This window comes from Pan paniscus, chromosome X, assembly GCF_029289425.2.
Source record: "Pan paniscus chromosome X, NHGRI_mPanPan1-v2.0_pri, whole genome shotgun sequence".
Taxonomy (NCBI): Eukaryota; Metazoa; Chordata; class Mammalia; order Primates; family Hominidae; genus Pan; species Pan paniscus.
The window spans coordinates 53,175,619-53,201,241 of NC_073272.2; the positions used below are offsets into that span (position 1 = coordinate 53,175,619).

The 25,623-nt window shown below is 38.1% G+C and overlaps 1 protein-coding gene across 4 annotated transcripts in view; it reads left to right on the plus strand.

Moving 5' to 3' along the window:
• The first annotated feature begins 16,463 nt into the window (after positions 1-16,463).
• The window catches only part of MAGED1 (MAGE family member D1), a 99,282-nt gene continuing 90,122 nt past the window's right edge, over positions 16,464-25,623 (plus strand). Inside the window, exon 1 of one of the 4 annotated variants that reach the window (XM_055106843.1) lies at positions 16,464-16,568. The gene's annotated coding sequence lies outside the window, so the exon portion shown is untranslated. The remainder of the gene's footprint in view (positions 16,569-25,623) is intronic. The other 3 variants (XM_055106845.1, XM_003804875.6, XM_055106844.2) reach the window with 3 other exon arrangements.

Consider the following 25,623-nt stretch of genomic DNA (forward strand, 5'->3'; position numbering starts at 1 on the left):
GATCTTCTCTGATACCATATCAGTGGGGAAAGGAGGAGTGTTGCCCTATAACTGCTAGGTGAGTATGGAAGTCCAGATTCCCCACTTAGCCTCCCTTGGTACCCAGAGAAGGAGGTGTTCCTCATTACTACTGGGAAAAGGGTAGGAATCCCCACCAGGCCAACACTGAATTACTCTGTCTCTGTGTTGTAGGGGGTACCTCATTACTGTTTCCAATATGGCCTCTACTGAAACCATGGGGGAATGCCTCCTTATTACCAGGTGGGGATGAATGTCACAGCCTCCCATTCATCCTCCTCTGAAACCACCCCAATGAGGGAGAAGTAGTGCTTTGTTATAGCCAGGTGAGAATGCAAGTCTAAGCTCCCAACTTGGTCTTTGTTAGTCCAGAGGTGGAGTAAGGCCACATTCTTTGCCATGAAATTTGGCTGGAGTAGGGTGGTTATTTTCTAAAGTTTTCTATATTGTTATGCTGATCCTTTCCTGGTCCTTTGGCTAGAAAGACAAGGCTTTTCTTGGGCTTTTTTTTTTTCTGTGCCCTTAGCATTTCTGGGTTTCTAGATTCTGCAGTACCCAGACTTGGATATGTAAGGCAAAAGGAAAATGAACAGTCTCACTTCTGTGTTGCACCTCATGTTCTGAAGTTCCTGGCTGGTCAGGTTTCTTCTCTCTATGTTTCAAAACCTTCTTATATAGGTTTTATATACTATGTAAGGGTTTTTAGCTATATTTAGTGGGAAGAATAGGGAGAAGTGCATCTTCTCCATTTTGTTCTAGAACCAAAACCTGACTGGCAATTCTAAATGAGAATTTTAGTTTGCAAATGGGCTAACGATTTGCATCTTTGCATTCACATGTTCTCTTCCTGTCTGCCTAGGAAAACAAATTTTATTAAGAAGCTTCCTTGGTGAGCAAATAAGAGTCAGAGACAAGTGATTCTTACTAGTTATGTCAAGGAGCCTAACATGTTTATCACTGCTACCAAAAGGAATTTAATGTTCAATTTTTATTTTCATGCACCATTTTTCTGGGGTCTATAATAACAGCCCATTCCTCCTTTCTTTACTAGTTTTTCTTCAGTCTGTGCCCAATGTAGTTCATTAGGTTTCAAATTTCTTGGATTCTATCCTACCCCTTTGATGTTTCATTCTTGTCATTCATATAGACCTCGATATTGTTAAATTGCCTCAGATACAAATTTGCATATATAGTGTACATGGTAGCCAATGGTATATCACACAAGAGCATTTGGTATCTGAATAATCCTTGATAAAATTGTTAAAGTGAAGTTAACATACGTTACGGGTGTTATAAAGTGACTTGATACGTTTAACAAGAGATAGGATTCAGTTATCTAACATTCTTGTGATCAGTAATATTAAAAATATTGTAGCACACTAAAGACATAAAAAGGTATAAAGAATGGTGCAATGCAGTCCCATGTACTCACCATCCAGCTTAAGAAATTAAACTACATTAAACTATATTAATGCTTGTTTTTGTATTCTTTGAAACATTATTATGGCTCTGCAAATTTTGAGGACAAAGTAAAGACTGTAGGCGTTGATGTCAGATCGAGGTTCTAGTCCAAAGTTTACTATTTATTAGTTAATTGACCTTAAGCAAGTCATTTAACCTCTTAGAAACTATGTTTCCTCATCTGTAAAAGAGTAGGGATAGTGCCTGTTTCACAAGGTAGTTGTGATTGTTAAATGAGATAATTTTGTTATTAAGGTGCCTTATCACAGTGCCTGACACCCAATAAATGCAGTTTCTATTGTCATTTTGTGTCATCCTAAGTATGCAGGGGAAACAAAAGTAAGCCTTTATTCTTGTCTTCAAGGAGTTTGTCAAAAATTAAGAAGGATAAAGTAGGCATACAAATAGCTACTATAAGATGTATAATAACATAAATTCCATTATCAAAATGCTGTGAGAGTTCAAAGGTTTGGAACATGCTGAGATCTGGAGATGTAGCTTTTTTTTTTTTTTGAGATGGAGTTTTTTGCTCTTGTTGCCCAGGCTGGAGTGCAATGGTGTGATCTCGGCTCATCGCAACTTCCGCCTCCCGGGTTTAAGCAATTCTCCTGCCTCAGCCTCCTGAGTAGCTGGGACTACAGGCATGCACAACCACACCTGGCTAATTTTGTATTTTTAGTAGAGACGGGGTTTCCCCATGCTAGTCATGGCTGGTCTTGAACTCCCAACCTCGGGTCATCCACCTGACTTGGCCTCCCAAAGTGCTGGGATTACAGGCGTGAGCCACTGCGCCTGGTCGAGATGTAGCATTAAAACTAGGAAAGCAAGTATATTGCCATACCCCTCCTATATCCATGGGCGGACACTACTTTTTGATCTCAGATATGACCTCAATTTTTTTTCTCAACATATTGATTCAGGGAATCATAACTAATCAATTGGAGTTGTCCTTGAAATAGAGTATGTACCTAAAGTATGACACTCCTGGGAGGACATGAAGAAGAAGGGGACATAGGCTGAGAGTGCCAAATAGCAGAAATAAAAGCAATAGAACGGTATCAAATTTTAAAGAAAGTCATTGCTGGTGAATTTTGAGAAACAAGTTATATTAAATTGAACCTATAGTAAAGGGCATAGGAATTGTTGGGGTTGTGGGCATCAAAGAACGTTGAGACTAAATTTGGATGGATAATCCAAATAAATCTTGAGGTTATTTATGATAATGGCAGAAATTGCAGGGGGAAATAAGAACCAGCTACATGTTGAGGAGCAATGACCAAGAACATAGCATAGTATAACAAGGAAGAGGATTTGTGTACATGTTGACTCCCACTACTAGATTGCGGTACCTGAAAGTCAGGGAATCATACTTCATCTTCCTGGAATCCTAGCATCTAATACAGAGTACAAAGCATTGAATATATGGATGAATGAATTAGGGAATGTGTGGTGATCATCAAACGAGTGTAAACAATATATTTGAGAACAAGTTGAAAATACCACCCTAAAAGAGTTTATATTGGGGTTAAAAAGAAGTATTTAAAATTGAGTTTCCTTTGAGTAAATCATGCCCTCCTTTTCCTGAGATTAAATTGGTAATTTACCTTATTGATCACTCATTATTATCTCAGTCTATGTCAAAGCTTCTTATCCGTGGCTGCAAGTTAGAAACACCTGAGTAGTTTAAAATATATCCCAATAACCTGGCTGCACCCAGGCCAAATCAGAATCTCTGGGGATGTGACCTAGTCATCAGTATTTTTAAAAGCTCCCCAGATGACTTGTGCTGCCAAGATTGAGAACCACTGAGTGACGACAAGATAAGACAGGGTACAGGTGTGTTAACTTGTATAATTACATAAAATTCAGTATTACAGCTAGAATTAATTGTAGCAGTCTTTTTTAAGAAATGAAATATCTCAAACTCAACTTCTGTTTACAATGTTTATTTAACAACTACCTAGTACTCAATATAGAGTTTGTTAACTGGAGGACTATAGACAGGTTGAGTTTGGTTATCACAGTGCTGAAAGTTTTACATCAATTGCCAACATTTTATGGATAAAATTCAGTAGATTTCATGTAAAATTAGGAACTTCAAACTTCTCTTGAAAATCAGAAGATTTGGTAACTTGATATTTGCATTCCCTAGAGGTACCAATCAATCGAAACTGAGTAGTAGCTGCTAGCTGCTGCCCCATTTAGATGGAAATAGTCAATTTTGTGGGTTTTTTTATTTTTATTTTTTTGAGATGGAGTCTTGCTTTGTTGCCGAGACTGGAGTGCAGTGGCACGATCTCGGCTCACTGCAACCTCCACTTCCCAGGTTCAAGTGATTCTCTTGCCTTAGCCTCCTGAGTAGGTGGGACTACAGGCGCGTGCCACCATGCCCGGCTAATTTTTTGTATTTTTTAGTAGAGACGGGGTTTCATCACGTTAGCCAGGATGGTCTCGATCTCCTGACCTGGTGATCCACCCACCTCGGCCTCCCAAAGTGCTGGGATTACAGGTATGAGCCACCGTGCGTGCCTGGCCTGTTTTTTTTTTCTTTCTTTCTTTCTTTTTTTTTTTTTCGCTCTCATTAGAGGTTAATCAAGTTTACTGATCTTGCAGAACCAGCTTTTGGTCTCATTGATTTTCTCTGTTTTTTTTTTTTTATCATTTCTCTTACATTAGTTTCCACTTTGATTCTTATTATTCCCTTTTTTTCCTGCTTACTTTGGGATTTTCACTTTTTCTTAAGTCTCTAAGGATGAACATGAGGTCATTGATTTGAAATCTTCTTTTCTAATGTAGATATTCATTGCTATTAATTTCCTCCTAAGTACTTCTTTAACAGCATCCCACAAATTCTAATATAGTGCATTTTCATCTTCCATTAGGCTAAAAATACTTTTTTTTTTTTTTTTTCAGACCAGAGTCTTGCTCTGTTGCCAGGCTGGAGTGCAGTGGCACGATTTTGCCTCACTGCAACCTACGCCTCCCTGGTTCAAGCGATTCCCCTGCCTCAGCCTCCTGAGTAGCTGCCACCATGCCCAGCTAATTTTTTCTATTTTAGTAGAGACGAGGTTTCACCATTTTGGCCAGGATGGTCTTGATCTCCTGACCTCGTGATCCGCCTGCCTTGGCCTCCCAAAGTGCTGGGATTACAGGCGTGAACCACCGTGCCCAGCTTAAAAATACTTTTTAATTTCCCTTTTCATTTAATCCTATGATACATGAGTTATCTATAAGTTTGTTATTTAGTTCCCAAATGTTTAGGGATTTTCCAGAGTTTATGCACTATTGATTTCTTAGTTAATTCCATTGTTATCTAAAAATATACTTTGTATGGCTTGAATCCTTTAAAATTTACAGGGAGATGTTTTATTCCACAGAATATGGTCTATTTTGGTAAATGTTCCATATGTATTTGAGAAGAATGTACATTCTATTGTTGATTAGAGTGTTCTATAAATGTCAGTAAGGTCTAGTTGGTTGCTTGTGTTGTTCAAATCTGCTTTATATCATTTTGACTTTTCTGCTTACATTGAGAGAAGAATATTAAAATCCCTTACTGTATTTGTGGATTTGAATATTTCTCTTTGCAGTTCTATCAGGGTTTGCTCCATGTATTTCTTTTATTAAGTACATAAGCATGTATGATTATTATGTCTGCTTATGTAATTGACTAAGTTATAACTTTTTTTTTTTTTTGAGACGAAGTCTTGCTCTTGTCCCCCAGGTTGGAGTGCAATGACGCGATCTCAGCTCACTGCAACTTCTACCTCCCGGGTTCAAGCGATTCTCCTGCCTCAGCCTCCTGAGTAGCTGGGATTACAGGTGCCTGCCACCATGCCCAGTTAATTTTTGTATTTTTAGTAGAGATGGGGTTTCACCATGTTGGCCCGGTTGGTCTCGAACTCCTGACCTCAGGTGATCCGCACGCCTCGGCCTCCCAAAGTGCTGGGATTACAGGTGTGAGCCACTGTGCCCGGCCAGTTATAACTATTAAATATCCTTCTTTATCCATGGTAATATTCTTGGCTCTAAAATGTACTTTGTCTCCTCCAAATTTAGCCTCTCTGGCTTTCTTTGCACTAAAGTTAACGTGGCATATCTTTGTCACATCTTTTAGTTTTATTATATTTGTGGCTTTAAAATTAACGTGCATTTTTTAATAGATAGCATATAGTTGTGTCTTACATTTTTATTCAGTCTGCCAATCTCTGACTTTAAATTGGGGTGTTCAGACCTGTTACATTTAATGTCATTTATTACTATGATTTGGTTTGAGTCTAGTATTTTTTTATTTGTCCCACCTGCTCTTTGTTCCCTTTTCCCTGTTTTCTGTCTTCTTTTGATTAGTCAAGCATTTTTTTTTTCTTTCTTTTTTTTTTTTGAGATGGAGTTTAGCTCTTGTTGCCCAGCCTGGAGTGCAATGGCACCATCTCAGCTCACCGCAACCTCTGCTCCAAGGTTCAAGCGATTCTCCTGCCTCAGCCTCCCGAGTAGCTTGGATCACAGACATGTGCCACCACACATGGCTAATTTTTGTATTTTTAGTAAAGACGGGGGTTTCCCCATGTTGGTCAGGCTGGTCTCGAACTCCTGACCTCGTGATCTGCCTGCCTCGGCCTCCCAAAGTGCTGAGATTACAAGCATGAGCCACCGCGCCTGGCCTAGTCAAGCATTTTTCTGATTCTATTTTATCTCCTTTGTCAGTTCATTACTTGTAACTTTTTGTTTTGTTATTGTAGTGATTAGTCAAATTTCATTTTAAAGGCTTTAAATAATGAGGATTTTAAAAAATATATTTATCCTTTTCACGACCATTTCTGGCCCTCTTAATTCCTTTCTGTAGATACATATTTCCACCTAGTATCATTTTCCTTCTGCATGAAAGACTTTAACATTTCTTGTAGTACAGTTCTGCTAGTAATGGATTATTTCAACTTTTCTATGTCTGGGAAATATCTTTATTTTACCTTCGTTTTGAAAGATCCTCTACAGAATTTTACTTTGACATTTTATTCTTTCAGTATATTAAAGGTGTTTCTCCATTGTCTTCTCGTTTGCATTATTTCCAATTAGAAATCCAATGTCGGCTGGGCGCGGTGGCTCATGTCTGTAATCCCAGCACTTTGGGAGGCCGAGGAGGGTGGATCCCCTGAGGTCAGGAGTTCGGGACCAACCTGGTCAACATGATGAAATCCCGTCTCTACTAAAAATACAAAAATTAGCCGGGCGTGGTGGTGGGCGCCTGTAATCCTGTACTTGGGAAGCTGAGGCAGGAGAATCGCTTGAACCTGGGAGATGGAGGTTGCAGTGAGCAGAGATCATGCCACTGCACTCCAGCCTGGGTGACAGAGTGAGACTGTCTCAAAAAAAAAAAAAAAAAAAGGAAGAGAGAAATTCAATGTGATTGTTATCTATATTCCTCGGTATATAACATGCTTCTTATCTCTAGCTGCCTCTAAGATTTTCTCTTTTTCACTGATTTTAAGCAATGTGATTATAATGTGCATTGGTGTAGCTTTCTTCATTTTTCTTGTTCTTGGGATTCATTTATCTTATTAGTTCTGCAGATTTATAGTTTTCATCAAATTTGGAAATTTTCAGTTATTATTGCTTTAATTTTTTTCTATCTCCTCCCACTCTATCTTTTAGAGACTCCAATGACCCATCTATTAGTCAGTTGAAGTTGTCCCACTTTTCACTGATGGTCTTTTAATTTCTTAGAATTCATTTTGTCCCTGTGTTTTATTTTGGATAGTTTACATTGCTATGCCGTCACGTACACTACAATGTTCTTCTGCATATCTAATCTGCCGTTAATTTCCATCATCATGTTTTTCATCTTAAAAATTTTAGTTTTCACTTCCAGAATATCTGTTTTGGTATTTTTCATATCTTCCATGTCTCTACGTAACTTTTTGAACATATGGAACATAGTTACAATGTCTACTTAAATGTCCTTGTCTGCCAATTCTAACGTCTCTATTAGCCGTGGCTCAATTTCAATTGTTTGTTTTTTCTCTCAATATAGCTCGTATTTCTATGCTTTTTTTCATTGTTCATAATTTTTAATTGGATATTAGATAGACATTGTAGAGTGTACCTTGTTTGGTGCTGACTGTTTCTGTAGTTACATAAATATTCTTAACATAGTTCTGAAACATAGTTAAGGTATTTAGTTTGACCCTTTTGGTTCATACTTTTAAATTTTGTTACAGGACTGAAATGGTGTTCATTTTAGGCCTAATTATTTTCCACTACTGAAGCTATCCTTCTGTGCACTCTACCCAATGCTCCATGAATTTTGAGGTTATCTAGTGTAGCTGGTGAGAACACCATTATTTTTGCCCCTTCATTCACCGCAGACACTGTTAGGTCTAATCTTTTTGGGTGATTCTCTATCTGGTCTTGGGTACTTTCCTCACAGGCATGCTCTCATCAGTCCTCAGTTGAATGTTGGAGGAAAATCTCTGTAGATATCTAGCTATCTACAGCTCTCTCCTCTCTGATCCTTTCTCCTGCAAAGTCTATTCACCTCAGTCTTCCTGGATGCTCAGCTCCATCTTCTTGATGTACCATACCCCAGAAAATATTTCAAGGCAAAAATTGGGACAGTCTTTGGGCTCACCTCACCTCATTTCCCCCACCCCCATCATTCAGGGCTCACTATCCTTCATTTCTGGATTTCTGGATCTCCAATGTCTTGGAAACTGTTTCCTATAGCTGAAACATATTTTGGTTATTTCAGATATAAGGGTAAATCTGCTACTTCTTATTCCATGTTGTCCATAACAGAACAATAAATAATTTTTTAATTGAGGTATTTTATATGCAATAATATGTACTACTCATGTGTGTATAGCTCAATTATTTCTGTATCTGTGCAATCACCATCTGGATCAAGATATTAAAATTTTCAAGCACCCCTAGCAGGCTACCTCACTACTCTGTCTTATTGAAAGCTATCTTATTCTTTTGTTTTGACCTTGAGGAAACTTATGCTAGAATCAGGATAAATCTGAGTAATTTTACTGCTGCCACCCCTACTATCAATCTCCATCTTCCAGAAGTAGTCCCATTTCAGAGATTCATTTTTTTTTCCCAACAGATGGTCATTACAGAGTGAGTATTTTGTCCAAGAATATTGGGCCTAAGTATTTAGATGTTCCCAGTTTAACATTGAAACCCACCCTGATCTCACCGTTACCAGTTTATTATTCACATAGAATACCAATAGATGCTACAGAAAGTAAGTGATGCTAATGGATTATGATTATGACTCAGATCACGAAAAGCAGCATGGTGCTGTGGAAAAAGTAATGGCTTACTTCCTCTTTTCCCTCTTTCCTGCCTAGACAAGAAATCAAAAACTTTATTTTAAAATCAGCGCCATTTTTTCCTGAATTTCTGATAGAATTGTTACTCCTATATAGCTCTGTTCCTCCTTCCTGATTTTTGTAGTATTATTTGTATACATATCATATCCATATGTATTACAAACCCAATAATACTTTATTATGATTATTACTGTACATACTCTCGGGCCTTGTAAAGAAGCTGAGAGATGAAAGGTGAGCAACTATATATTTATGGTGTTTGTCACATTAACCTTTTAATTTATCATTTCTGACTCCTATTTGTTAATGTGAATTTGAATTGCCACCTGTGTCTTTACTCCAATAAGCTTTGCTCCCACCCACCTCCCATGTGATGTTATTGGAAATTATATTGTATTTATGAATGTTATAGTCCCAACAATAAAATTGTATGCATTTTTATATAATTTTTGTTAAATGAGTTAAGAGAACAGAGAAAAAATATAGATTTACATAGCCATTTTTATTATTTTATAGTTTCCTTTACCAGTATTTACTTTGTGTGTGTGGATTCTGTGTGCTCTGTGCTTTTAGGCTGAAGAAGTTTCTTTATTACATTTATTGTTAGATTTATCTACCAGCAATAAGTGTTTACAGTTTTTAAATCTGTGAATGTATTTATTTTGCCTTCATGTAAGTTTTTTATTTTTTAATCATTATTTTTTTGAGACAGGGTCTCACTCTGTCACCCAGGCTGTAGTGCAGTGGTGCAATCACAGCTCACTGCAGCCTTCACCTCCCAGGCTCAAACAATCCTCCTGCCTCAGCATCCTGAGTAACTGGGACCACAGGCATGTGCCACTAAATTAGCCACTGGCTAATTTTTAAGTTTTTCATAGACATGGGGTCTCCCTATGTTGCCCAGGCTGGTCTCAAACTCCTGGGCTTAAGCGGTCCTCCTGCATTGGCCTCCCAAAATGTTAGGATTACAGTCATGAACCACCGTGGACAGCTGTCTTCATTTTAAAAGATAGTTTTGCTGAATGTAGGATTCTATGTTGACATTTTTTTTCTTTCAGCACTTTGAATACGTCATCCCACTATCTTGTGGTCTCCATTATTTCTAAAGAGAAGTCAGTTGGTAATATTAGTGGGGCTCCATTGTAGGTGATGAGTTGTTTTTCTCTTCTTCCTTTCAATATTATCTCTGTCTTTGGCTTTCAGCGTTTTTCTGTGTATGGTTCTTGCGTTTATCATACTTGAAGTTTACTGAACTTATTGGATATATAGATTAATTTTTAAAATCACATTTTGTAATTTTATCAGTCATTATTTCTTTGAATACTTTTTTCCTGCTCCCTTTTCTCTCCTCTCTCCTTATTGTACATCTGTTATGTGTATATTTGTGGGCATAATGGTGTGCTGCCTTTTTCTGGGGCTCTGTTCATTTTTCTTCATTTCTTCTTCTCTCTGTGCCTCAGACTGGTGAATCTTAATTGATTTATCTTCAAGTTTGTTGATTCTTCCTTCTGCCTGCCCAGGTCTGTTATTGAGCTCCTCCCAGGAATTTTTCACTTACACTTTTCAACTCCAAAATTTTAATTTTTCTGTTTTATAATTTCTATATCTTTACTAATATTCTCTATTTGTCAACATACCTCCTTTCCTTCTTTAAGCGTGGTTTCCCATGGTTCTTTGTATGTATGCATAAAGGCTGATTAAACATTTTTTCTGTTATATCTGACATCTAGGCCATCTCACCGGCAATTTCTGTTGCCTCCTTCTAATTCCTGTGCATGGGTCAGACACTTCTGTTTGTTTGCGTGTCTCATCATTTTTTTGTAAAACATATTGTCTTTTTTCATGATCTGTTACGCTGTCTGCCTCTGTTAGTATCATTCCCTGCTATTAGGCTCCACTAATTGCCGGCTGATTTGCTCTATTGTTTTGGATAACACCCTTGGGCATAAATTACTCAACAGTCTGATCCATTAAATTTGACCCCTTTGCAGGAATAGTTTTTGAAGTCAAACTGAAGTTCCTTCTGACTCTAGGAGGACTCTTGTTAGCTGTCTCTTTCTCTGATCCTCCCTGGAAAACTACCTGGCTTGTGGTTGATTTTGCTTCTCTCATGGATCTACCAGACTGTTCTCAATGCTCACCACTAAAAACTTCATTGTTTTTGAGATTGTGCTTGTGCTTGAACTTACCACACTCTGTTCCAAATAAATTCAGTTTTATTGCAGAGAGCTTTGAAGCTCTCTTCTTATGGCCAGTCTCCCTCCTGGGCAAAATCACTGCACCACTGCTCTGGGGCTTGGAGTAGAAACAGTGGACTGCTTCTCTCAGAGTGAAAGCCCTACTTTATGAGTTGAGCACTGGGTAGAGGCAGCACACTCTGGTCTTCTTGGCTTGTCTCTGCCACTGTGGAACCTGCACTCTATGAGCAAACTTGAACGAGGGATATTAAAACCCCAGTATTTTTGGCCTGCCATTCCTGACATAGAGTTTCCACCCTATAAATGGTGGCTAGGTAGAGGAAGGGCACCCTGGGCCTCTCAGCTGCACTCACTTTGAATTTAGACTCTGCAACATAAAGCTGGAGGTGATGAAAAATACTAATACTGGTGGCCTGCTCACCCCAAGGGAGAAATAATAGCCCTTAACCAGGAGACTGGGGAAGAGGAGGCTATATTTTCTTGGCCATACCCACCCAAATGATAGCTTTAATCACGCTGATTTTGATGGGGGAGGGATTGAGTAGGTCATGGCTCAAGTGCCGCAGACTTTCACTGTTCTTACTGACATTTATATTTTTTGAATAAATGTTTCTTCATTTGTCCTATGCCTTTAGAGAAATTTTCTGAGACTTTATATGGTTGTTTTAAAAATAATTTTTAGCAGTTATGGTTATTTCCCTGTGCGGATGGTCTGTAGAACACCTGATACTTCCTTTCTGGAAGTCTGTGTTTTTATTCATACAAAAGCTGAGATTAATGGATATCTTCAAATTAAGTAGAGTGAAACTCAGTAAGAAATCAGTAAAAGGGAAGGCAAAACAAAAAGCTGCAGGACAAATAAATTTAGGTTATTTGCATTAGCTGCTCATATCAGTAGGGAAAAAATAGATTCAGTCAAAATATGTTTTTGGAAAAAGAAAGTAAACCACCTGGAAGAAAAAAATATAAAATGGGATTTTCCCTCATATGTCATCTAGAATAAATTCCTAATGGATCAAATATTTAAATTCAAACATTGATACATTAGAAGTAACAGGAGAGCTGTTCATAATCTTGGAGGAGAAAAAGGTTTTCTAAGTATGCTTACAAGAAATTCACATCAGTAGCCTAAAAGTAAAAAGATGGAAAGGTATATCATGAAAGCAGTAATCAAAAGAAAGATAGAGGGCCAGGTGCAGTGGCTCATGTCTGCAATCCCAGCACTTTAGGAGGCTGAGGAGGGCCAATAGCTTGAGCCTAGGAGTTTGAGACCAGCCTGGCAACATGCCAAACCCCTGTCTCTACCAAAAAAAAAAGAAAAAAACAAAAAACAAATTAGCTGGGCATCATGGTGCACACCTGTGGTCCCAGCTACTCAGGAAGCTGAGGCCAGAGGATCACTTGAGCCTGGGAGTTTGAGGCTGCAGTGAGCTGTGATTGCAACACTGCACTCCAGTATGGGCAACAAGGTAAGACCCTGTCTTCAGAAAAAAAAAGAAAAGAAAAGAAAAGAAAAGAAAAGAAAGCTGGAGTGGTTATACTAATATCAGACAAATTATACTCCAGAGCAAAGGTAATTCCCAGGAATAAAGAAGGGCATTATATAATAATAAAAAGGTTCCATTCACCAAGAAGACATAACCTTCCTACATGTGCATACACTAACAAAAGAGTTTCAAAATACGAGGGGACTTCAAAAAGTTTGTGGGAAAATATAATTAAAAGATAAAAATAAAAACTATAAACTTTATTTCTCAACATTAGCTCCATCAAGTTCAAAACACTTTTGTAAGCAAAGATTCCAGCCATTTAGTCCATATCTAAAGAACTGAAGGGCCTGGAAATTTAACCATGTTAATGCAGGTTTTTGTTTGTTTCTTTGTTTGTTTTTTACATTATTAATCGAAGAGAAACAAGCACCTTTTAAAGATTTTTTTAAGATTAGGAAACAAAAAGAAGACTGAAAGAGCCAAATTGGGACTGCATGGTTGATGCCTAATGATTTCCCATCAAAACTCTCTCAAAATTGCTTTTGTTTGATTAGAGGACTGAACAGGAGCACTGTTTATGTGAAGCTTTTCTGGGTGTTTTTCTGCTTAAGCTTTGGCTAACTTCCTCAAAACACTCTCATAATAAACAGATGTTATTTTTCTTTAGCCCTCCAGAAAGTCAACAAGCAAAATGCCTCAAGTATACCAAAAAACTGTTTCCTTTACCTTTGCTCTTGACCAGTCTACTTTTCCTTTGACTAGACCACTGCCATCTCTTTGTACCCATTACTGTGATTGTGCTTTGTTTTCAGGATCTTACTGGTAAAGCCACGTTTCATTTTCTGTTATAATTCTTCGAAGAAAGGCTTCAGGATCTTGATCCCACTTGTGTAAAATTTCCATTGAAAGCTCTCCTCTTTATCTGCTGCCGATCTGGGCACAATGGTTTTGGCACCCATTGAGTGGACCGTTAGCTCAACTTTATTTTTTCAGTCAGAATTGAGTAAACTGAACCAGTTGAGATGTGTATGGTGTTGGCTATTGTTTCTGCTGTTAATCATCAGTTCCCTTCAATTAGGGCACAAACAAGTTGAATCTCTTCCTCACAAATTTATGTGGATAGTCTGCTGCTGTGAGCTTCCTCTTCAACATTGTCTCATTCCTTCTTTTTTTTTTTTTTTTTTGAGACAGGGTCTCACTCTGTCACCTGACACCCTGGCACTGCACAGGGTGGAGTGCAGTTTTTGTGATTATGTCTCACTGCAGCCTCGACCTCCCTGGCTCAAGTGATCCTCCCACCTCAGCCTCCTGGGTAGCTGGGATTAGAGGTGCACACCAACACACCTGGCTAGTTTTAAAATTTTTTGTAGAGATGGCGTCTCACTATGTTGCCTAGGCTAGTCTCAAACTTCTAGGTTCAAGCAATCTTCCCTCCTTGGCCTATCAAAGTGCTGGGATTATAGATGTGAGCCACCACACCTGGCCTTCATCCCTTCTTAAAACAGGTTATCCATTTGTAAACTGCTGATTTCTTTTTTTTAATTTTCTTTTCTTTTTTCTTTCTTTCTTTCTTTCTTTCTTTCTTTCTTTCTTTCTTTCTTTCTTTCTTTCTTTTCTTTTTTTTGTTGAGAGTCTTTCTCTGTTGCTCAGGCTGGAGTGCAGTGGCACAATCTTGGCTCACTGCACCCTCTGCCTCCTGGGTTCAAGTGATTCTTGTGCCTCAGCCTCCTGAGTAGCTGGGATTACATGTGTGCACCCGTAATCCCAGCACTTTGGGAGGCCAAGTCAGGAAGATCACTTGAAGCTTGGAGTTTGAGAACAGCCTGGCCAATGTGGTGAAACCCCATCTCTACTAAAACTACAAAAAAATATATAAACTGCTGATTTCTTTGGGCATTGTCTCTGTAAACTTTTCATAAAACATCAATGATTTCACCATGCATCCACCCAGCTTCACCATAAATATGATGTTTTTCTTGTTTCAATTGTAGCAGAATTCATGTTGCTCTCACAGGCGCTCTGTTCAAACTGATGTCCTATCCTTCATAGCGCTTCAAGCTAGATCCTGTTCGGACATGTTAGCGTTTATTTTGGTGCAAAAAATTTTTGAAATCCAGGCATAGTTTTTTTTTATAATATGTATTTCCATGAACAGTTTGAAGACCCCTCATATATAAAGCAAAATCTCAGAGGCTGAAAGAAGAAATAGACAAATTCACAAATATAATTAGGGACATGAACACTCCTCTCTCAATAATTAATATAATATTTTACATAGCAAATAACCAAGGATACAGAATAACTGAATATTATCAATTATCTCTAGCTGATATTTATAGAGCATTTCACTCAACAACAGGAGAATGCATATTCACATTCTTTTCAAGTGTACATGGAACATTCACCAAATTGACCATATCTTCAGTCATAAGACAAAATTTAACAAATGTAAAAGAACTGAAATCATATATCGTAAGTTTGCTGATCATAATGGAATTAAAAAAACAATAGTGGAAAATAAAAGGAAAATCTCCAAATACTTGGAAATTAAACATGCATTTCTAAAGAACCCATGGGTCAAAGAGGAAGTACACACTGGAGACAGTGGCTCATGCCTGTAATCCCGGCACTTTGGGAGGCTGAGGCAGGAGAATTGCTTGAGCCCAAGAGTTCAAGACCAGCCTAGGTAACAAAGCAAGACCCCATCTCTACAAAAAATAAAAAAAGATTAGCTGGACATGGTGGTGTGCTTCTGTGGTCTAGCTACTCGGGAGACTGAAGCAGGAGGATCACTTGAGCTTAGGAGTTTGAGGTTATAGTGAACTATTATCATGCCACTGCACTCCAGCCTGGACAACAGAGTGAAACCCTGTCTCAAAAAAAAAAAAAAAAAAAGGAGGAACTACAAAGGTAAAATTAGAGATCATTTTGCACTAAATTAGAATCAATATACAAAAATATCAAAATACAAAATATAAAGATTGGTGGGATGCAGCTAAAGCAGTGCTTAGTGGGAAACGTGAGTCAAATTGTTGAAATAAATTGTAAAAGTACCAGCAAAACTAAGGACCGACCTTATTGCTAGTTTCCTTCTTTGCTCTGACCACATTTTGGTCATTTATTCATTTAACAAACATTGATAAACACGTATTTTATGCTAGGCTCTTAAGTGTTTAAATGTCATCTTTAGCTCTAGGCTCTGGGATCCTAGTGTAGTGTCTCTGGGTGTAGCATAGTATTTGGGACATGGTAGGTGCTCAGTATATACTTGTGGACTGACTAAAAATAACCACAAGAGATCCTCCCCTGTGGTGAGAATTGTGGCGCAGATTTGGGGGCCAGGAGAACTTTCTGGAGGTAGTGGCAATAAATAATTCAGTTCTAAAATTGTTCTGAAAGTATTTAACCAGAGTACGGATTTTTATTATTGAAACATTTTTTTCAGTTTTCATTTTCTTCCTTTTCTTGGAGAGTATGTAAAATATTGCAAGAATGCTTTCTAAATGAGTCCACGTTTATTCTTTGGATATTTGAATACGGTATGTAACTCTGGATACGATCTCAAAGCAAAAATGATTTAGATTGAAGATTTTTGTAAAAAGCTTGAAATTGAAGTATACCGCTAATACAAATGAACTTTTTAAAAGTGGTGTGCCAGAAAACAGTAAATCAGTTTGGTAAATACGTAACTGTAGACATCCAAGACAGAGAAAATGAGGCCTGAGTTAAGGGACTAAGATGAAGGGAGATATTTCTAAGGCGAATCAACAAGGAGAGGTGGCGAATTGTACATGAGGGATTTGGCAGAGATACTGCAGCTCCTGGCACGACTAGAATTAGGATTTGTAAAAAGTTAGTGATTCTCTCTCCCTGCCGGTTTACATCACAATGTAGGTGTTGATCTAGGGAGGGAGTCAATGAGATAGAGCATTGCAGAGCTTGCTAGAGAGGCACAGGAAGTTGCCTGAAGTGAAGGAGGGGGTGGCGGCTGCAGAAGCTAAAGCTTCCGCCAAACAAAAGAGGACAGCACTTCCGGTCACGCCATCGTTGCTGCCTTCTTCGTCAAGGTGAGTGTAAAGAAGGGGACTTGGTAATTCTCACAAATAAATCCCCATACACTCCAGGGAAACCTCCTTTTGTGCCTCACCGTGGGGTGGAAAGGAGAATTCATCCCCGCGTGCGTTGTATGAAGGATGCTTCTGACGCCTGTGGTTCTGATCGCCTCGCTATCTCCTCCCTTCTCCTCCGGAGATGGGGGGCCCGCTCCTGCCTCACCTCCTCACTCTGGTGGTCCCTTTAACCGCTTGACTCCTGGTCATGCTTCACCTCTCCTCTTTATCCCGTATCCTCTTCTCTGGTCTGAGCCAGCGTCATTCCCTCTGCCACAGGTCACTCCTACCTCCTACCTCTCACCTCCGCCTTCTGCCCCCCATCCTTTTAACCTGCGACTCTTTGAGAGCCCCTTCCTACCCTCTGTTTTACTCCCCCTGCTGGCCTTTGGTCTTTCCTGTTCCCCTTCCGCGGAGACCAGTAAATTACGTACTTTGCAACAGTAGGTGTGACTTCAAGGTCAAGGCTTTTTTTTTTTTTTGGTTCTTTTAAAGTATAAGCAAAGAAGCAGAAACCTTAGAGCCCTAAGAGGCATAGGCACTTGTCCAAATGATGTTCTTTTTTTTTTTTAACTCTAAACAAAATTATACATCATTTAGATACTATTGCACAGGTTTCAGTCTTCTACACATTGCATTTATTTTTTTATGTTGCCATAGAATTGAAACCTCAGATTTTGGGGGGCAAACATAGTGGATTATACCTATAACCTGGTTTCAGCTTCAGCGTAAGCTTCCCCATCCCCTGTAAAACTTCTCTTAGCAGTGAAATGGTTGACAGGAATGGCATCCAGTCACAAATTTATTACTTTATATGAGTTGAGTTTATTATGCAATTTCTTTTCTGGTCTCTGATAGCAACATTAAACAGCAAGCTGACATTTTGCAGACGAAGACTTTTTCTCAGAGCTTTGCAAGTATTACATAATCTATTTGTTGCAATGTGAAATGTACTTTTCTATTACATTTGTTACCATGTCAAATTTATCTTGTGAGAACATTAGTTATTAAATAATAATCACAATACCGAAATGATCATTAAATTTATGCTGAGAAACAGAGTTTTCCAGGCTCTATCAGGATCTAACGAGGAATTTAACCAAAGTTCTCTTTGAACAAGCAGTGGACTCCTTCCTGTGTGTTATGCTTGCCAGACTAAGGGGTGATTATCTTTTCTAGGCCATGTATAGTTTTTATTTAAGAATAAACAATGAGGCAGAGCTTTTGTGACACCAAAACACTTAGGAAAGAGTATTGCTGATGTCTCTTTATACTCTATTCAAATCATTATTACACAGCATTTAAATATTATCACACTTGTTTCAACCCACTGTGCATCCATCCATTCATTCAATAATTTTTTATTGAATAATTTTTATTTGCCAGACAGTGTTCTCAGCACTGGAGATACAACAGTGGATAACAAAAACAAAGTCTTTTAAACTATAGCTGGGAGACAGACAATAACTTAATATATAAACAATATATATTGGCAAGTGGCACTGGTGTTAAATGAACAAAACAAAAAAATACATGAAGAAATAAAAAAGAAAAAACAAAAAAAGAAATAAATATGTAATAGGTTGTAATGTGGACGGGTTCTACTATTTTAGATAGGATGGGCAGGAAGGCTTCACTGGTAAGGTGATATTTGAGCAGGAACCTGAAGGAACTGAGGGCACACACTATGCAGATATTAATGGGAAAACAGGATTTATGTCATAGTCTTTGCATTTGTTCACTCTGTTTCCTAACCCGCCCCCACCTTCCCATTCCCCTAGTGGTCACTTTTCTGCATAGCATTAATTCAACGCTCTGCATACTCAAATAACCTGATCCATTCACATTAATTTCTCATATTCTCTTCCTCCTGGCTAGCTTCTTGCTACCATTTAGGCGACTTGTCAGCCTCTTTAGGAAGACATATCACTATCTCCATACCCACCTCATCCTCAGTTTGTTGATTGCTGGTGCATTGTGTGCTATCCTACAGGATATTTGATTATCTCTCTCGCTGCTCTTACCACTTTGTGTTCATAATATGTTGTCCATAAATATTTGGTACGGTAAAGTGAAATGAATTCAGTGCTTGTTTATAAAAGATAAAACTTTTAAATATGGCTTTCCCCCTAATGTTCAACACTATTCTCTAAGGTCAGTATTATCATTGTCATTTTACTAATGCTAAAACCAAGACTAGGAGGTATATAGTAACTTGCTAAACTGTGGTACAGTTTATGGAGTTAAGGTTTTTCAGGCACTCAGTCCTGGTCTGGTTCTCTCTATCTGTTTCTTAATGAGAAATAAAAAATATACAGAATATTTTATTATTTTATAAGACAATCCGGGTATAGAAATTTTATTTTTTGTGCTTCTTTCACAACTTAGATCATATCAGGTGCTTGAATTACTCCCTAATTATAAATATTAAGCTCTGAGAGGCATGAATAATGCCTCTTTTTACCAGAATATTTTTAAATAAAAAATTAAACAAGCAGAAGTTGAAAGAAGAGTACAATGAAAACTTTTATATTCTGGACCTAGATTCAACAACTGTTAACCTTTGCCATATTAGCTCACTCTCTCTATTACTCACTCTCTTTCTCCATGCATCCATCCATCCATCCATCCGTCCATCCGTCCATCCATCCATTTATCCATCCATCTATCTATTTTTTTATCTATTTTGGCTGAACCATTTGACACTTGCAGGCATTATTTTAAGTAAATGTAAATACATGCAGAAAAGTGCACATTGTCCTAAGTGTACAGCTCAAAGCATTTTCTTTTCTTTTCTTTTTTTTTTTTTTTGATGGAGTCTTGCTCTGTCCCCCAGGCTGGAGTGCAGTGGTGAAATCTTGGCTCACTGCAACCTCCACCTCCTGGGTTCCAACGATTCTCCTGCCTCAGGCTCCCGAGTAGCTGGGATTGCAGGCACATGCCCCCATGCCTGGCTAACTTTTTTACTTTTAGTAGAGACGGGGTTTCACTATGTTGGCCAAGCTGGTCTCGAACTCCTGACCTCGTGATCCACCCGCCTGGGCCTCCCAAAGTGCTGGGATTACAGGCGTGAGCCACCGCGCCCGGCCAACTCAAAGCATTTTCACAAAGTGAACTCAGCTGTGTAACCAGCATCAAGATCGGGAAATTTTGAAAGCCCCTAAATGTATCCCTTATTTGTTACTATTCCAAATTAATCACAATCCTGGCCTCTGTCATTGTATAATAATAATTTTGTCTGTTTTTAAACTTTAAAAAGTAACACAGTTTGTGTTAATTTTTTGGCTTGAGGATTTGTTTTTGAGATTCATCCATGTTATTGAGTGTAGTAGTAATTCCTCTATTTTCATTGCTATTCCATTGTATGAATGTACCACAATGTAGTTACCCTTTTATTGTAGATGACATTTTTGTTGTTTTCATTTTCAGCTTGCAAATAGTATTGTGAGCATTCTAGTACATGTCTTTTGGTGATATATTCACACATTTCTGTTGGACATATACCTAAGAGTAGAATTGCTGAATCACAGGTTATGTATATGATTAATTTTAGTAAATACTGCCAGCCAGCTTTCCAAGGTGATTGTACGAGAAGACTCCTAACATAATTTTTTTTTTTTTTTGAGACAAAGTCTTGCTCTGTCGCCCAGGTTGGAGTGCAGTGGCGTGATCTCAGCTCACTGCAACCTTCGCCTCCCGGGTTCAAGTGATTCTCCTGCCTCAGCCTCCCGAGTAGCTGGGATTACAGGTGACCGCCACTACACCCAGCTAATTTTTTGTATTTTTAGTAGAGATGGGGTTTCACCATGTTGGCCAGGCTGGTCTCGAACTCCTGACCTCGTGATTCTCCAGCCTCCACCTCCCAAAGTGCTGGGATTACAGGCCTGAGCCACTGCACCTGGCCAGAAATTTTTCAGAGTGGAAGTTGCTCTAGAATATTGCCAACACTTGCCTTTGTCTTGGTAGCTATTCTAATGGTTATGAATGGTATCTCACTGTGGTTTTATTTCGCATTTCTCTGATGATGGACCTTTCCATAAGTTTGTTAGTCTTTGGATATTTTTTATGAGGTGCCTGTTCAAATCTTTTGACTACTTTTTCTCCTGGGCTAACTTTTTTTTTATTGATTTATAGGAGCTCTTTCTATATTAAGGATGTGAATGCTTTGTCAGATATATGTATTACAAATCTCAGTGGCTTGTATCTTCAGTCTCTTCATGGTGTCTTTTGATGAACTGAATATCTGAATTCTAATATCATTCCGTTCATTATTTTTTTTCATTTATGGTTAGTGCTCCTTTGTACTGATTAGGAAACTTTTGTATTTCCCAAGGTCATGAAGATAGTTTCCTAGGCTGTGTTATTGTTTAACCTTTCATATTTATGTTTATAATCTGTAATTGATTTTTGTGTATATTGTCAGTATGGGTATATGTAAAGGCCCCTTTTTTTGTTGTTGAAGTGACATTCAGTCAACCCCAAACCACTTATTGAAAAGATCATTCTTTCCCTTTTGTAGTGCCATCCTTTTCATTAACTCAAATATATAAATCAATAATTTGATATAGTTCTGAATTCTGTTCAGTTTGGTTTGTCTATCCTTGTATGAATACCACTGTCTTAATTAATGTAACTTCACAACATGCCTTATGTATGGTTATGTGAGTCTTACACTTTTGTTCTTTTTCTTCAATAATGCCTTGGTTATTCCTGGTCTTTTTCCTTATATGTTTTAGAGCTAGTCAATTTCTACAAACATTCTTCTTGGCATTCTGATTGAGATACCATCTAACAGATCAGTTTAGGGAGCAGATATCATGGCACGTCACCCTTAAATATCTCAGCATTCATCTCCTAATATTAGCATTACTTTGTAGTAATTAATTACCATTATCTCACTAAGGAAAATTAATGATTCCCTAATATCAACAAATACCCAATCTTTTCAAATTTATTTTCCTCAATAAGCCTTTGTAAGCTGGTATTTAAAACTATCATCCAACCTAGATTAATGTATTGTTAAGTTTTTGGGGATTTTATTGGTGTTATTTTCTCTCCTTTGTTGAACTTGTGAATATTTATATATTTAGTACTTTTCAATCCATTGCAGTCATTATTTCTTCTGTTGTTCCAACTGTCCAATCATGGCAAGTGGGAGCCCATTCACATTCACATTGGCTTCTGTGTCTTTTCTCTTTTGTTACATACATTTTCAAATATATTCAAAGTAGAAAATAGTAAAATAGGCTGTGCATGGTGACTCACCCCTGTAATCCCAGCACTTTGGGAGGCCGAGGTGGGAGGACAACTTGAGCCCAGGAGTTTTAGAACAGCCTGGGCAACAAAGTGAGACCCCATCTCCACAAAAAATTTAAAAATTAGCTGGACATGGTGGCATGTGCTTGTAGTCCCAGCTACTTGGGAGGCTGAGGGGGGAGGATCGCTTGAGCTGGGGAGTTTGAGGCTGAAGACAGCTGTGATTGCACCAGTGCACTCCAGCCTGGGCGACAGAGTGAGACCCTGCCTTAGAAAAAAAAATAGTAAAATAAACATGAATGTATCCATTCCCCAGCTTCAATAATTAACAACATTTTGCCAAAACTGGCAAGTTTTGTTTTATCTATTCTCACCCATTTTTTTCCACATCCCAGATATGTCATTACACAGGTGAATAACTCAGTATGTATCTCTAATTCATAGGTGCATTAAGTAACCACCACGTCATTATTATACTTAGTAAGATAAATAATAATTTCTTTCTTTTTTCTCTTTTTTGAGACGGAGTCTTGCTCTGTGCCTGGTGAATTGTCTTAAAGTTATAGTTATACAGTAGCTTTGTTAAGTCAGTATCCAAACAAGGACCATTTATTGCCAGTGGGTGTTTTTCTCTTAAGTCTTATAAAGCTCTTGCATAGTCCCCTTTTTATTTTATTTTATTTTATTTTATTTTGAGACGGAGTCTCACTCTGTCGCCCAGGCTAGAGTGCAGTGGCGCGATCTCTGCTCACTGCAATCTCCGCCTGCCGGGTTCACGCCATTCTTCTGCCTCAGGCTCCCGAGTAGCTGGGACTACAGGCCCCTGCCACCATGCCCGGCTAATTTTTTGTATTTTTAGTAGAGACGGGGTTTCACTGTGTTAGCCAGGATGGTCTCGACCTCCTGACTTTGTGATCCACCGGCCTCTGCCTCCCAGCGTGCTGGGATTAATTACAGGCATGAGCCACCGCGCCCGGCCCCTTAGTCTCCTTTTTGAAAGATCGTTGATTAATTCAAGAAACTACGTCATTAGTTCTATAGACTGTCTCATCTGGATTTAGATGATTGCTTCCTTGAGGTGGCATTTATTTTGTTTTCTCATCCTCGTGTTTCCTATTTACTGACATTTAGAGCTAGAGGCTCGATTAGATTCAATTTTGATTATTTTTTAAGAGAAAGACTCATTTTAGGCAGTGCTGTTTACTTTCTATTGTATTTTATCATGTCTAATTTTATCTTTTTTTAAATTGATGCTGGGATTGATTTGTCATTTCAGGGTGTTGTCGGGCTGATCTCTCCATTGTAGCTTTTCCCACCAACCTTTCTTCTGTTGGTTTTAGCAGCCATTGATGATAATTGCCTAGATTCATTATTTCTGTAGAGGTTGAAAAATGGTGATATTTAATTCTTTCAATCTTTCTGCATTATTAACTGGAATTACTTTATAAAGAAGACTTTTTCCTTATCAGCTATTTTTTGTCCTGAAGTATATTTCATAATAATCAAGATAAATGATGCTGCCGCTGCTGCTTTTTTTCATTTATCAGTGTTCATAGTAATGAGTTGGTTTCTTAGCAACCGCCACTGTTTTCTTTAATATCATTAGGAATTCATGGATTTTTATGTATTTTAAGTGTATCAACCCATTGTGGTCATTTTTTAATGCTTAAACAGTGTCATCTTATAAATTAGGAGCCCCTTCTGTTTTCACTTCTATGTTTTTTTTCACATTATCTCGTTAGTCTTTGTTGGCGTCCTTGCTTTTTGGCGTAAGCTATTTTAGGCTCATCATGTACACTCCCTGCCCCACCCCTGGAATTAGCCATTTTACAAGGAACTATGTAATTTTTCAGTGAACCTTGGTATTTAGAAACTAAGATGGGAATACTCAGGGGATTATTATTTTAAAAGTCATGCTACCTGATCTTTTGTTGTGCTCTTTTCCCTGCTATTGTGAATACATCGGAATGACTCTTGCAGCATTTTATTGAAAATTCGCTAAACATGGCTTTCATTTGTTTATGTAGTCATTCATTCAGCAAAAATGTATAGAATGCTTACTATCATGTATCTGGTCTTATGCTGGGCACAGGGAATGTGAGGGTAAACCTGACTGGTCTCCTGTCCTTGGAGAAGACTCATTCTAGTGTGGATATGAGCAAATACGCAGTGTCTAAAGAGCAGTGAACAGTACTGTGTTCATACTCTTTAGACATTGAGCATACTCTGGGCGTAGGCAAATGGGCTATAGGAGCACAGAGAGGACATCCCAAAATGCTTTGGAAAGGGAAGATAATGCTTGATACTGGTGAGTAAATGAGGTATGAAGGTAGAAGAGTAATGAAGAGTGTTCCAGTCAGCAAACTGGAAGAAGTAGGGGGGAATCTTGATATAGTCAAGGAAAGGCGTATATGTACTTGGTTATGATGGGAACATAATTGTGTAAGTTTTTCAGTTTTCAGAAGATTGACAAAATAGTCTATTTACCACAGACATGAAGATGTAAAATGTTGTATGTATGTGTTGTTGATTTTTATTTTAAATCTGATAATGAAATAATCCAAATTCTAATTAAAATTAGTATTTAATGTACTTCTTGGACCTGATCATATTTTTTAGTTATTTCATTAATATTAAAGCATAGTTACAGTTAGGAGATGTCTATTTCGTGTTTTAGTTCGCTGCTTCTTTATTTTTTACTATTATTTTGCTTTATACGTGTTAAGAATCTGAATTTTCAAGATATGACATTAAAAATAGTGGCGTATTTATTGTGGCTCTTCATCTCCCTTCATTCTTTGGCTGCTATTTGTGTCAACCTGTTTAATACCATAATTACAGCCCCTTACATACTCACAAGGCAAAGTTGTTCCAGAAAACATGTCATCTCTCTTTATTACCAATTGGACATTATACTATACCTGTTACATTTTACAGCATGTTGCACCTGAGGCTATCCATCTGACAGATACTGCATGAATAGTATGTTAAACACAGGTTTGTGGTTTACCGGAGTGCTATGGTTTACCAGTTGGGAATTTTGGGACCGTGAGTGTGGGAGAATCACTAGGCTTAGGAGGGAACCACATCTCATATGTGGCCAGGAGGTGAAGGGGTGTTCTAGAAATCATTGAAGAATGTGGGGAAGCTTATTTTTTAAGAAGGGGGATTCTAGAGGTCACAAAGAAAAGATTCCAGGTGGGAAGGAGAGCAGTGAAACAGTAGATTAAAGGGGAAGTGGGAGTAGATTACTACTTTTCATTCTCTCTATTTGTCTTCTTTATTATAAGAATAATATGTTCCCAGAGTCCTGAAAGGCAAGAAGTATGAGTGAACAAGCGGGGAGTCAGAGAAGGTGAGAAAGGAAAACATACAGTGTCTGAGAACGTCAGATGTGATGGGAGAGCAGTAGGGGGAAGATAGATTGCAAGCCTTAGGATGGATTGATAAGTCTTAGAAAAGACAGATCATTAATTAATTAATCAGTCAATTAACTAAAAACATACTGATGACTAGCTGGATAATGAGAACATGTAATTGACTTAAACATGTTTTCAACTGAGTGAGGTAGACATAGACATTGCAACAGCGGTGCTATGCTAGAGGAGAGACCAAGGTGTGGTGCTGGCAGTAGAGACATAGAGGAAGGACCTCTAACCTACCTTAAGGGCTCAGAGAAGGCTTTCTAGAAGAGACCATATTAAGTGCACATGTACCCTGAAACTTAAAGTATAATAATAAAAATAAATAAATAAAT